At 36.2% G+C, this 12,602-nt stretch overlaps 1 protein-coding gene and 1 pseudogene across 4 annotated transcripts in view; both read left to right on the plus strand.

Annotated features, from left to right (window-relative positions):
• LOC131669695 (lysosome membrane protein 2-like) overlaps positions 1-12,602 on the plus strand; it is a 193,838-nt gene that overhangs the window by 22,799 nt on the left and 158,437 nt on the right. The window lies entirely within an intron of this gene.
• On the plus strand, positions 9,777-11,869 carry LOC131669748 (hydroxysteroid dehydrogenase-like protein 2; annotated as a pseudogene).

The following is a 12,602-nucleotide window of genomic DNA, read 5'->3' on the forward strand; positions in this document are numbered from 1 at the left end:
TGTTAAAGCTTTCACTGCCATACGATTTTCAATGGCAGCTAATGTTTCATACTTTTCAGCATTGGAGCCTTCATTCTCTACTTCCATTGTCAATGGTTCACTCGTGTCTGCATTTATTGTACTAAAACTAGGATTTTCAAATATCCTAATTTCTGGAAATTATTATTTTTTTAATAACTGAGAATAAAGGTAGTAACAAGTAAGATTCAATAATTCGCAAGCATAATAACCTTTTTAATGAAGTAAACATTTTTTGTCATCTTCATCTTCCATCATGTCCAAGGCACTGGCATTAGTAATGTCAAACAATCTATCTGTACTTTCTTCGTATTCTGTTTCTTTCTTTTTTTGAGTGTCAGACGTACGCGAAGGATTTTTTTGAATTTTTCTTAGTCGCTCATATTCATTTTCTAATTTCGTAATACATTTATCCAATTTTTGAACAGGTATTCCAGCTTTTTTCCAAAAAATAAGACACTCTTCAATAGTTAATTTGCAACTCTCGCGTAATGTCTTCGAAACTCTCCAAAGATTGTAAAGTAAAACAGCCAGTACTTGTCTAAGGCCTGCAATGGCTCGGTCGGTAGGGCGACGGACTCGCACCCGGTAGGCCCGGGTTCGATTCCCAGTTCCTGCTGATTGATACAAGCACCACTGAAAAAAGTTTCATGTGCTTTGTTCTCAAGCCTCCGTCGCTGATTAGCACTGATGAAGCATAAATAGAGCGACGTTAAATAAAAAAAAAAAAAAAAAAAAGTACTTGTCTAATGCTTGGTAAATTATTTGCTGCGACGATTTGATTAGTACAATACCCAATAAATTTTACCTTTTCACGTAAATTATATGACATGATTGCAAGTACAAGAAAAATTACTGTAAGTAATATCTTGATAATGAACAGTTATTGACAACCAATACTGAAATTTTTGCAGCCAAAATGCATTATATGACAATTTCATTATTCATTTCTTTCTAATACTTTCTTTAATTTAGTTCGAGAGACTTGGAAAAAATTACTCGTACCGGAATGCAAAATTGTTTCTAAACTCCATAATATGATTATTTTTCTCAGTATTTATCTCAGTTGATGTTGAAACAATTTATAACTCAGGCTATCAGCTTTTCTGTAACATTTGCTATCTGCGTTTCTCTAATTATGAGTCACCTGTAAAAATAAAAGATTGGAAAGGTAAACAAAATTCATGTTAATGAATAAAGTTGTTCTCCTAGTCATAAAAAAAATGTGTACTTCTTACTTCCCTAGATATCATTTTTATCTTTACTAAGGAAGCTAAGTGACGTTACAGATCAAAAAGATTATTTTAGAAAAAAAATAACTTTTTAAAGGAAACTTGATACAGAATAAAATACCATTCCTCGATTGAAAAATATAATCCATTTAAAAATATACAATATTTTATTATATAATTCATTTTCGCTACTATACTTTTTGTAAATTAAAATTTGGTAAACAAGTAAATATCTCTTGCAAACCACTGCACTGATTTTTGACTGACTATCTAGACTCTCCAGATTTGAACCCGACACAATTAAATTATTCTATACTGCATAAATTAAACTTGAAAAAAATAGGAGTAATTGAGAAGTGTTCAAGCTCAATTTAATAAAAAATACATGAAGAATAATTTACTAGATACTAGATATTATGTACAAATTTCACCGTTCATTTTTTGTCGAATTCTAAACACTAGGTATTATGTACAAATATTCACCGTCCATTTTTTCTCGAATTCCAAACTTTTTTTGAAAATATCGGACTCAATAATATTTCTATTATTTATTTTAGATCATTTCTGTATCTGGTAACTATTGATACTCTGTAACTATTGGTAAACATTTGATAAAAAAATAAATGATGAATATTTGTACATAATTTCCATTGCTTGATAAACTATTCTTCACATAACTTTTATTAAATTAAGCGTGAAGAGTTCTTGATTAACCTCAACGTTTAACATATTCTATTTACATTACGTAGAATAATTTAATTACGTACAGGTAAAATATGAGGAGTTTAGATGGTCCTTCGTTATTTATATGCAAAATTTAATTTTTTCTTCTACTGATTTTATACGTTATGTTTAAAAAAACTACATTTGTCTGAATAGATTATTGTTGGTATCATAACTTATATTTTGACAGCTACATAACATTATTTTGATAGCTATAGTTTATGTGTCAGATTAGGTTGAGTTCGAGCACATATGAGTGTGTATGTCTGTGTGTGTGTGGTGGCGTGATCGTCGCATTCGTTGAGTGAGCATTGCTGCTCTCTCTTCCACTCTCTAGTTACTTGGACTGTAGCATCCAGCCAGTCACCATGCTACACGCTCTCGCTGTCCGTGCTGTTTTATTTATACAATTGTCATTATAATAAATTCCAGTTTTACCAGTTAACCTGTTTATCTCTTTTATTCACGTGATAACCATGCATAATCTCTACAGGTTCTGGGCCCAGTATGGTTTTTTCGCTTTGTCTCACGTGAATTCGGAGTGCGGGTGTATGACGCAATAGAAATCACGCGAGAACAATAGACGCTTTTGTGCTGAACGGTTTGTCGGCCATTTTGATTCTTTTTTGAATCTCCGTGCCGGCTGTGCTTGTGTGTTACGTAACCGTCGAAGATGACTGACCAACGCCAGTTTCTCGTGAGGAGCATTAGAAAATTTGATGGATCGAATTTTCAAATCTGGAAAGCGGACCTGCATCGAGCTCTGAAAGGCATTGGATTGCTGAGCATGATCGATGACACTGCTACACCTCCCGGAGAAACGGCGACGCCAGAAGCTAAAGCAGAGTGGGACAAGAAAGACTCAACGGTGATGCTTTTAATGTCATCGAATATGGTTGACAGCGAAGCTGAAAATTTTCTTGGATGTGACACTGCTGCTGAAATGTGGAAAAACATGCAGGCCATTCATGAAGAACGCTCTGAAACAGGCAAGCTGACTCTACTACAAAAATTCTACCAATGCTCATTGGAGGGAAATGAGTCTGTCGTGGTGTATACCACACGTCTACAAAATATCGCACGGCGCTTGAAGGACGCGGGAGAGCAAATGTCCGACAACTGTGTCATGGCGAAAATTCTTGGTGGTTTGCCGGAAAAATATGGAAGTTTGGTAACTTCCTGTGACTCTGTGGACCCTGCTCGTCAAACGACAATACATCTGATTGAACGCCTGATCAAAGAGGAAAAGCGTTTGGACAATCAAAATACAACACTTGGTGCTTTCTCAGCTGCAAACCAAGCAGGTTCTTCGAGAAATTTCCAGAACAACAAAATGGCGTCCGGACCCAAGAAGAAGAACAAAGGAGCCTGCCATTACTGTGGGATTGACGGCCATTTTGCACGCGAATGTAAAAAGAAGAAGCATGATCAAGCTTCAAGGGGAGTGGCTTCCGGTAACTTTCAACAAAATGGAGGCCAGCGCACACAACCTAATAGGAGCAGTGGTGTGCCGCAAGAGGGAGTCACACCTGGATTCGTGGCGTCACTTGTCGCCACTGTGAATCTACAACCTCAAGCCAACTCAACTTCGGCCAGGGATGATCGTTCGCAGTCGAGGACCCCATGTGATGAATGGCTGACGGACAGTGGTGCCTCCTGTCACATGTCGTTTCGCCGGGATTGGTTCAAGGATTACCGTGGGTTGTCACCAGCTGTGAATGTAACGCTGGGGGACAATTCTGTTCATCAGGCAATCGGAACTGGAACCATCCAAATCCAGCGCAAGGTCGGTGAAGAGTGGCTTGCGGGTAAACTCAATGATGTGTTATATATTCCATCATTTAGTCGAAATTTGTACTCCACTAATCCTGCAACACGGAAAGGTTACGAAGTTGTGCTCAGGGGAGATGTTGTTTACATTGTCAATACAGAAAATGGCTCTGTCGTGGCACAAGGCAGGAAGCAGCTCAATAATATCTGCTCCATGGATTTTAGGGTTATTCCACCAGGTGTAGAGGTGAACAGCAGCTCTCTACAGGATCTTCATAGAAGCTTGGGACATGTCAACGTTGGAAGATTGAAGAAGATGATTGATGCCAAAGCTGTTGGCGGACTGGAGGATGTTGCTGGAGACGACTTTGTATGCAGGGGATGCATGTATGGCAAGTCTCATCGGTTGCCGAGTCGTCCTGCTGGTGTTGATGTGGTAATATTTGGCAAGGGTGAATGCATTCATGTAGACTTGTGTGGCAAGATGAGTACATCACTGGGTGGAGCTCAGTATTTTATGCTGGTCAAAGATCGTGCTACGGGTTTCCGTCACGTGTATTTTCTGAAGCATAAATCTGATGCTGCCACAAATTTGAAAAACCACTGCATACTCATGGAGAAGCAGTATGGTATCAACATCAAGAGAGTTCGATGTGACAATGGCCTGGAGTTCTGCAACTCGACCTTGGTTGATTTCCTGAGAGGGCATGGGATCCAGATGTGTACGTCGGCTCCACATTGTCCAGAACAGAACGGCTTCATTGAACGAGACAACCGGACAATAATTGAATCCGCACGGAGTATGCTTCATGATGCAGCTTTATCACAGTCTCTTTGGGCGGAGGCTGTGAACACAGCTGTCTACGCTATGAACCGGACTATATCCAACAGTACTGGTAAGAAGACTTCGTTTGAGTTGTGGCATGGCACCAGGCCATCAGTTAGGCATATGCTGCCGTTTGGTACTATGGGCTATATGCACCTGCCAAAGCTGACACGACAGAAGTGGGATGCCAAATCTTCAGTGGTGTTCCTGGTTGGCTACTTTGATGAAGTATACAACTACCGGGTCTACGATCCATCTGCTAACAGGATTCGGATTGTCCGGGACGTTGATTTTGTGAAGACTGACTTCCAGGATGACAATCGGAGTATTGTCATTAACATTGGTAAGGCTAACAGTGTTCCTCAGAGACCTCAGGTATCTGTACTGAAACCACCGGATGTGTCGGGTTTGGGGGAGAAACCAGCCTTGGACCAATCCATTTTGCAGTCTGAGCAGCCTTCTGATCTGGGTGATGGGTTGATCGAGCAACAGGTCACTGCAACAGCACCAGTCCGAGGCAGGAACATGAACAAAGAAAACTTTCCACCTTTGAATAGTAAGACCAAGTCCAAGAAGAGAAACAACTCTGAGTCGCCTAGCCGAATGCAGTTAAGATCAAGAAAGAAGATTAAACTCCCAGGACACCTTCGGGATTATGAAGTCTATAATGCCTCATGTCCTCTGGAATCACAAGGAGTCCAGGAACCATCGTCATTCAAAGAAGCTCTGGAGAGTAATGAATCTGCCAGCTGGTCTCTGGCGATTCAAGAGGAGCTTGATGCTCACGAGAAGAATGGTACCTGGACGATTGTTGAGAGGAAGGAGGGTGCTAACATTATTCACTCAAAATGGACGTTCCAGCTCAAATACGATGCAGCTGGTAACGTTAGCAGGTATAAGACGCGTTTATGTGCTAGAGGTTTCTTGCAGGAGTATGGAGTGGACTACAATGAAACATATGCTCCGGTCGTTGGCTATGAGGCGCTGAGGGTCTTGTTTGCAGTCGCAGCCCAAGAGGACCTTGAAATGCAGGACTTTGATATTAAGACGGCGTTCTTGTACAGTGGACTGGATGAAGAAATCCAGATGAAGATTCCGGAAGGTGTAAATGTTGAAGACTCGCCGAATAAAGTATGTAAGCTGAACAAAGCGTTGTATGGTCTTAAACAGGCCTCCAGATGTTGGAACAAGAGGTTCACTGAGTTCCTTGATAAGTTTAGTTTTGTACAGTGTGCATCTGAATGGTCTGTGTATGTGTGTAAAGAAAGATCATTGTATTTGGCTTTGTTTGTGGATGACGGAATGTTATTCGGCAAAAGTCGTGAACAAATCGACACTGTGATAAATGCTCTTAAGTCTGAATTCGACATAACCGTAGGTTCGACTGAGATGTTCATTGGGATGCAAATTGTGCGTGATAGGATGAACAAAACAATTATATTACATCAGAGTGCCTATTCACAGCGCATACTTGACAAATTTTCCATGACAAATGCAGTCCCGGTGAGCATACCAGCCGACCCCAGTATCAAGCTACATGCGTCGGGTAGCACTGACTTTCCAGAGTTTCCTTATCGTCAATTGATTGGTAGCCTTTTATGTTTAGCTAATGTCACGAGACCAGACTTGTCTTTTATTGTGAACTATCTTAGTAGATTTAACAACTCTTATGATGTATCACATTGGAAAGCAGCTAGACAAGTATTAAGATATTTAAAGAAAACTGTCCACTTTGGTATTCGTTTTGCTGGTAATGAGAAAGGCATCACAATCCATGCATTTGCAGATGCTGACTTTGGTGGTGACCTTGATACAAGAAAATCAACTAGTGGTTGTATTGTAGGAATAGTATCTGGTCCAGTTATTTGGTTATCGCGACGTCAGGATGTAGTTGCACAGAGTACTATGGAAGCTGAATATATAGCAGCAAATATTGTAACTAGGGAAGTAGTTTGGCTTTAACGTTTTTTATCTGAAATAGGATTAGCTCGGGATGATCCGGCTTTTATATATATAGACAACCAAAGTGCAATTACGTTTGCTAATCACCCGTCTCTTGCTCGTAGTTCCAAGCACATAGATATTAAATATCACTACATTCGAAGTATTTTGGAAAGTGGAGCAATTGAAGTATTATATGTTAATGGCGAAGAACAATTAGCTGATTGTCTTACTAAAACACTGGCCAAGCCCAGATTTGAATTTATGCGGGATCGAATAAATGTAGTGGATATACTCGAACACAGGGGAGTGTCAGATTAGGTTGAGTTCGAGCATATATGAGTGTGTATGTCTGTGTGTGTGTGGTGGCGTGATCGTCGCATTCGTTGAGTGAGCATTGCTGCTCTCTCTCTTCCACTCTCTAGTTACTTGGACTGTAGCATCCAGCCAGTCACCATGCTACACGCTCTCGCTGTCCGTGCTGTTTTATTTATACAATTGTCATTATAATAAATTCCAGTTTTACCAGTTAACCTGTTTATCTCTTTTATTCACGTGATAACCATGCATAATTTCTACATTATGAAATATTTTGTAAACTTATATTCAATTACTTATAACTGAGGAAATAGTATGCAATGGCAGATTAGATTCGAATTTGAAGGAGAGTCAATAAAAATAAAACAATAGTATTAGGAACATAGCTTTCTAGTTGATACAGTTAAACACTGAACGCATTTTACTCCAATACACCTTAGTTTTAGATTGCATATGATCTTACGTTCAATAAACTCCAGAAACACACCGGTGTCAGAAAAATTAAATCACCAAATCTAAATAAATATTGTTGAACTATTCAATAAGAATATAAGATGGATTGTAGTCTTTGGATATTTATGACTATTGTTTTGAATAGTATCAATCTCTATATTTTTCGCTGTCCCAGTTAGAAAGTCAAATAGGCTGGAAATGGCTTACTCTTAATCAAGCAGCGAGTTCAGATTTTTAAGTTCCAATTAAAGAAGCTCTTTTATTATTTTAATTAGTTACGTATAAGTACTTAATGTTGAAGTTGTTAAAATCAGAATATTTCTATTTATTGAAACAGTGATCATATATTTGAAAAACAAACCACCATTAAACATTGTTTTCTTTAGAATAAGTATTTGACTTCACTTATATACTCCACTGTAAATTCAATAAAATATTTTGCATGACAGGTACATTCCAAAATATTGAACTAACCTCAGAATTTATGTAAACACATTTCAACAAACTTGAACGTCAGAGTTCAATTTGAAATAATTTATTTAATAGTAGATGTAAGATCGATTGCAATATCTTAAAATCAACTTGGTTTCTCTCTAGCTGCTTACTAATAAAGAAGTGCAGCTTAATCTTTACTGCTACATTTTCATGCAAATGCCAGTTGAGAATCGCATTACTACCTTATGCTCCATATTGCTCCATAATGTCAGTGCATTGAGATGTGGTGTATAATAATTAGTCTAATTCTATTGAAATGTACAGTAATTCTACAAAATGGCAATAATGTCCCCCCATCTCGAAATCCTGAAAACATAACATCAGAAATATTTTTTCAATAAAACAACTATTACCAAATCATTAATAATTTTACAAATGCATGTATTTTATTTAATTTAGATAGTTTTACCTATTTGTATTATATTCCATTGAGATCAATTTAATCCTATTTATAGAAATATCTGAAGTTTTTTATTTTTATATTTTATGCATCCGTTCATAACCTAATAGCGATTCATACACAAACTTTTTTACTGTGATACTACTTTTGTACTGAAGATTATTTAATAAAAAAATAGTTCAAAGATCGCTGAAAAACTTTATTTCAAAATTTAGGAACTTTTAATTATAGAGAGGCGATCTAAAAACTAATACACGTAAGATTGAACAACGAAACTAACAAAAGTAAACAGTGACCGTGCCGAAGATGTTCTGACATCTTCTGTTTGGCCATGAGTTACTGAGTTTAGTATAGGCTGGATTGGCCGTCAGCCATGTTGTTATAATAGGGCTGTTCATGGAGACTGTATAAAGAAGAGGTAGCGCCATGTATAAGAATTTCCGGCTAGTCCCGAGCCTCAGCCCAGTGATGAGAATCCGATGAGGCTACAAAAAATTTCATTTTCATGAAGTTGTATCTCATCTATATCGTTTATACAACTATGCCCAAGATTCTCAGTCGGCAGTAGCCATTGTATTTCTCGTTCCGGTTCCAATGTTTATTTATATTTTCAAAATTCGTTCGGCTTTCTGAGTCACATTTGGCATTTCAAATAGTAATAGGTACGTAATTTTTATAGTGCGACTGAAAAATCGTTATTAGAGGAACTAGCAAGTTTGAAGAAAAAATGTAAGACAAATAAAATTAAAAAATAAATCAGTGCTTATTGTAGGTGCTGGAGGTTCGGGCTATCCATCGTTTTTATATTTAGCTGGTGTAAGTATTGCTCACATAAGTATTTTTAATTACGATGACATAAAACTCAAAATATTTATCAAAAATTGTGAAAATTAAGCATTTAGAATTAATAAATTGTGTTGTTATTTTCAGTAAATACTCTTTATGCCTCAGCATATCCTGAATATTCAGCATATTTATATTTAGTAACACCAATATCACTTGTTGCCTTGAACCTTTCGTTTTTTTTGTTTTTCTGGAAGTGGCTAAGCATAGTGAAGGAGTAGACAATCGTACTGAAAGAAGTAATTGGGACATGCTTAAAGCAATTGCCAAAGGGATTGCTTTAAATCCTACACTAGTTATGACAGTTATCGAAATCATTAGAAACCTCATATTCAGTCATAAATTGCCAACTTTGCTCGAAGTAGTTCTAGAAGTCCTTGGAAATGCATTCTCAGCAAGTGCTCTCTTTTAGCTTGAACTCATGATGGTTGGCAAAATTCACAAGCTCAAGGGTATAGCATTAGTAATACCAGAAATTCTCATTTCTGTTAAACTTCTAGTCCTTCCATTGGCTATTAGAGAATCTGTGGTACTACTGAATGCTGGAGAAAATTCCACCGACACATCTGATTTAAGCACTTTTGGTTTTTTCTATGGAACCATTCCTACTGCTCCAGCTTTATTTATTTTCACACTGCATTATAATAATGATATTGATCTGATTGTTTCGCCTATGGTTGTGTGTACTATCCTGTCTGCCTCTTTGATGTTTATATCAGCAAAATTAATAAGTGCTATTAAAGGAGAAGTATCATCTGCTGATGAAGGTAAGCGAACTTAAAAATTTCAAACATATTGTTAGTGAATATCTTATTTCACGCTCATTATGTGAATGCTTTGTAGTTGAAAAGGTTGGTGGAAAAGCTCTACCATGAATAGTTGATGTAAGAGATGAAACTCAAGTTGCCAATGCCGTTAAAAATGCAGTGGATGAATTTGGAGGAATTGATATTCTAGTCAATAATGTCAGTGCAATTTTTCTGACTGATACTTTGAATACTGAAATGAAGAGATATGACCTCATGAATCAAACCAATGCAAGAGGAACTTTTCTAGTGTAGGTTGAAGAGTCTTGTTTCTTATATCTTTTATAACAAATGTAATTTTATAGGTCAAAGCTTTGTCTACCTCATCTGTTGACGAGTAAAAATCCACACATAATCAATTTAAGTCCACCTCTGAGTATGCATCCAATCTGGTTCAAGAATCATATTGCCTATACAATAGCAAAATATGGTATGTCTATTTGCGTTCTTGGTATGGCAGAGGAATTCAACGATTAAGGAGTTACTGTTAATGCTCTGTGGCCTAAAAGACTGGTAATAATTATTATATTTAAAACTTAATTTTTTTTATAATTAGTTTAGTTAAAACTCATTTATTTTGTTTTTTTCAGCTATTCATACTGCAGCCATGGAAATATTGGCAGAATCAGAATCAGCGAGAATTAGTCGGAAACCAGAAATTGTAGCTAATGCTGTTTATGCTATTATGTGCAAGGACAGTAAAGATGTGACTGGCAATTTCTTTGTGAATGAAGATCTATTGAAGAATGAAGGTGTTAGTGATTTTGTTCAGTATTCTTGTGATCCATGTACGTAATCCCATTCTGCAATATCTTATAAATTCCTAATTTTGTGGAATGATATTGTTTTTAATAATGCTGGATTTCTTCCTAGATGTCGATAAAATAGACCCAAGAATGGTTGAAAAAGAAGTGCAACGGCATCAGAAATTAAGTCAAGCAAGTGGAGGAAGTGGTGGAAAAATTGAAATGATATTTGCTGCAATTGACAAAAATTTGAGAAATGAACTTGTGACCAAGACTGGAGCTATCTTCCAGTTTAATGTTAAAGATACGATAATTTTTAACCATAACAGCACCAGAAGTCGGTGATAGATTTATATAACATAGAATTTTAACTTTGGCTTAAATTGCCAGACTAAATTTTTTTTCAAACGATTTTCGGGTGATGATGCTGGAATTAATAATGTCATCCATGCACTTATGTAACAATTTCCCCGTTACTTTTCTGAAGGAATTGAAGAAATGATAGCAATGCAGTGTGATTTATTAGTTCATAACGAGCAAGATTTTGTTAACGCTTTACCGGAAAACGTAAGGACTGATTATTTTTGGTTTGCCGTACAAGACATTCAGGAAGAATCTGGGTTTCGCCCATATACAGAACTAGCTGATTTTGCGCTCAGTGTACTCTGTACTCCTCACAGTAACGCATAACCAGAACGTATTTGGTCCAAAGACAAGTACATAAGGAACAAATGGAGAAATAAATTAAGTTTGGCTTCAATGCGTTCAATTTTAATGATTAAAGAAATGCTCGCGTTAAGAAACTGTAATAAAAAAGTATAAACCTATATATATATTATACCTGACTCTCACATGATCGCGAGAGTCAGGAATAGGATTCATAATATACGACAAAACGTTCTCAACAATAATAAGGTGGGGAAGAAGTCGAAAATATAGAAGAGGACGGCTCAGATGGATTCAATAGTGATTATTTATTTGAAAATGGGTTATTGGATTAGTATTTGGATCTGAAGAATGGCAAAGGCTCTCTTGGCAAAGGTGAACTGCCAAACTCTCCTGCAGATGCTACATTGACAATGGATTCTGCAAACTTTTTTTACTGTTTTCAGGTAAATCAAAATAATATTTATTTGTAAGATACAAAATTGAAACAAATGTAAACTTGTATTTTTTTGTTAGGAAAATTGAAACCAGCAACAACTGCATTTATGATGGGGAAATTGAAAGTGACCGGAAATATTCAAACGGCCATGAAATTAGAAAAACTGATGGACAGTTTGAAATCCAAATTGTAATCTGAAAAGTTACAAACAATGTTGATTCTTTTTATAAGCAAAGTTTTGTAAAAATGGTTAAATTAGGGTACAGCAACAATGCAGAATATTTATCTATAAAATTTTATTATATTTTATACGTAAAACTTTTTATTGAAATAATAAACTATTTTATATAATCTTTTAAAATATTCAACATATTTTTCTAACGAAATTGTAATTAAAAATATTAATTGTAATTATCCAAAACAATTAATCTAATAAACATTGAACGAAGGTACAAACAATTTATAAAATGATTTTCCAGTTAGAAATCCAAAATAGCTTTGGACTTTTCGTATATACCAAAAAAATCTACCTATTGACATCCAGGATACTCTAGGAACTATACCAGCAAATAAACTAAAAAATATAGAATATATATCATTTAATTTCACTCATTCTTCAAAATAGAAATAAATAATATAAAAAACATACCCAGGTGGTCCATTAATTTTATAAACTGACAAAAGTATGTTTACATTTATAATACGATTATTGTTCATCTTCAACTGAATAATCACTATTGAATCCATCTGAGCCGTCCTCTTCTATATTTTCGACCGCTTCCCCACCTTCATTATTATTATTGTTGAGAACGTTTTGTCGTATATTATGAATCCTATTCCTGACTCTCGCGATCATGTGAGCGTGAGTTATAAATGTTTCTACTTTTTTATTACAATTTCTTAACGCGAGCATTTCTTTAATCATT

Source organism: Phymastichus coffea, unplaced genomic scaffold (genome assembly GCF_024137745.1).
Source record: "Phymastichus coffea isolate CEN01 unplaced genomic scaffold, Cenicafe_Pcof_1.1 PCOF00008, whole genome shotgun sequence".
NCBI lineage: Eukaryota > Metazoa > Arthropoda > Insecta > Hymenoptera > Eulophidae > Phymastichus > Phymastichus coffea.